Consider the following 2,907-nt stretch of genomic DNA (forward strand, 5'->3'; position numbering starts at 1 on the left):
CAACAAGATGGAAATGCATAATTCACATATATGGTAATTAGACACTGAACAGGTGGCATTCACACAAAGCATGTCTAAACTAATCAAATGACATAGCAATGCGAGACACCATACGCATGATATGAGCAACATAACCCTGCCAAGTTAGAGCATACACCTCGGGGGGAGGGGGGGGGGAATAGGACTGGTCATCTGTCTCTGAATCCTCCTCTGAGGAGCTATCCGTAACCAGTGAGATATGTGCTTCGTCAGATAGCATAGTCTGCTTTGAAGACCTTGTTTTCACTCCAGAATTTGCCATCACCGTGTCAAATGGCTGATGCACACGAAGAGCAGTTGAATGTAATAACATTGTTGACAAATGTAATATGTAACGAAAAAAGGATGGCCTGATATAATTTACATATAAGATGACTGGCTAAGCAGGATGGCATTGCAAAATTCACATATATGATGCCTGGATAAACAAGATGGCGGTTGCCTAATTCACATAAACGATGAATAAACTAAACAGATGGCATTCACACAAAGGATGTCTAAACTAAGCAGATGACATATTTGATGTATAAAGTAAGCAATGCAAGACACCATGTGCATGATATAACCAACATCAGCATGCCAAGTTAGAGCGAAGACCTCAAGGGGTAAATAGGAGTTGTCTTCTCCTTCTGAATCCCCCTCAGAATAGATATCTTCCTCTCGATTACAATCCGAAATGCGTGGAGGGGTGCTGCCTTTGCGCCTACCATGGAGCGACGTCTGCATGAAATTTTATTGCCACACAAGGCTTGTCTCTTTTGCTCTACATGTTCAGTTCCATTGTTTACAATAACTGTCATGCATAGGAATAAAACATAGTGAAATTATGTAAGGAGTGCATGCAGAAATCCAGAGTGATGGTAGCAACCTGTGGAGCGACCCAAAACCAATAATAGCAGGCAGATAATGGCTTTAGTTAAAAAATACAGATAATGGCTTCTTTATTGTTTGTTTCACACCCAACATGAAACTCATAGTAGATAGATACTATTGATAGCGGCCCCGATATGTACCCCACAACCATTTAAAAACTCAAGTTTGGCCATTAGTTTGGAGCTGACTCAGAGTCTAATCGGTGAACAGGACGATAAAGTAGCATGTAATATTAAGCGATGCATAACATAGCAGACACAAAAGAGTGCGACCTCTCTTGCGGACCCGTGTAGTCCTCAAGGTCATCTGCTCGGTTGATGATGGTAGTGCAGTTTTCATGGCTGCCAGCGGCGGGGAAGAAGATCTGAGGCGGCGAAAGACAGTCTGGAGGCCAGATCCCTACTGTGCTGGACCCTTCTGTCGTTGAAGCAGCTGAGCTGGGGTGGATGACGGCGCAGTAGGAGCGGGACAAACCACACATGGTTTTCTTTGACAACTATCTGTAAGAGAAGTAATTCTGTAAGGGCTCATTTGAATTGGAGGATTCCAACAATGCAGGGATAGGAAATAGACAGGAATAGGATAGGAATGCATGTGCAAAACAGAGAATTTAAAAACACAGGTGAGGGAGTCCTGGATTAGGGGGTGTCCGGATAGCCGGACTATACCTTCGGTCGGACTCCTGGACTATGAAGATATAAGATTGAAGACTTCATCTCGTGTCCGGAAGGGACTTTCCTTGGCGTGGAAGGCAAGCTTGGCGATACGGATATATAGATCTCCTACCATTGTAACCGACTCTGTGTAAACCTAGCCCTCTCCGATGTCTATATAAACCGGAGGGTTTTAGTCCGTAGGACAAACAACAATCATACCATAGGCTAGCATCTAGGGTTTAGCCTCCTTGATCTCGTGGTAGATCTACTCTTGTACTACCCATATCATCAATATTAATCAAGCAGGACGTAGGGTTTTACCTCCATCAAGAGGGCCCGAACCTGGGTAAAACATTGTGTCCCCTCCCTCCTTTTACCATCCGCCTAGACGCACAGTTCAGGACCCCCTACCCGAGATCCGCCGGTTTTGACACCGACAACAGGAATTCTGCCAATCTGGGTGTTTGATTCACAACAATTGGAAGATCACAGGATGCAAAGAAGCATGGTGAGATTAAGTCAAACCGCAAGACAATGTACGGTTATAATGCTATTATGCTACTATCTCTTAGTCTTGTGCTTCATGAATAGGAATTTGAAAAGGAGGACAAGTGAAAATTAAAATTCCTACATTTTTTCTTTCAGGGAGACACTAAAGGAACAAATCTGTGTGCTTAGTGGACAATATATATAACCTGTAGAGTAAAAAAGAGATGCAACAAGTGTACAACCTCTTTGACGAAGCCATGTTGATCTCAGCGTGATTGGGTTGGCCGGTGAGGATGCTCCGGCTGACTTGGCTATCGGAGGAGGGGAAGAAGATCTTAGGCGTCTGGAGATGGAGCCCGAGGTACTGCTCCGCTGTGATGGAGGGTTTCGTCGTTGGAGCAGCTCCGGTGAGTTGTACGACGCCGAGGCTGAAGCAGGACAAGAGAGACAACAAACAACGTTAACCTGAGTGGAATTCTAATAGCATCTCCAATACATGACGTAAAATACATAACCACAAAGTGCTAGATGTAAAATACATCAGCCGCTCATCTCTAAATTTAACTGTCGAAACTAAATTTAACTGTCGCAACTGAACTTAACTGTCGAAACTGAACTTAACTGTCAAAACTGAATTTTGCTGTCAAAACTGGACGCACTAGCAAGGTGAGGCTAGACGTCGGTCGACTAACTTTTTCATCTCTGGTCAGTCAATTTTGCAGCCATTGGATACGAAATCAACGGCCTGCAGTTCATCTTCAACCTCCACCCCCCTGAGCTAGCCAAACAGCAGCCCCCCACCGCCCCGCCCGCCTCGAAAACACTCCCCACCGCCAGTCCGCCGCCGCCT

Source organism: Triticum aestivum, chromosome 2A, assembly GCF_018294505.1.
Source record: "Triticum aestivum cultivar Chinese Spring chromosome 2A, IWGSC CS RefSeq v2.1, whole genome shotgun sequence".
NCBI classification, from domain to species: domain Eukaryota; kingdom Viridiplantae; phylum Streptophyta; class Magnoliopsida; order Poales; family Poaceae; genus Triticum; species Triticum aestivum.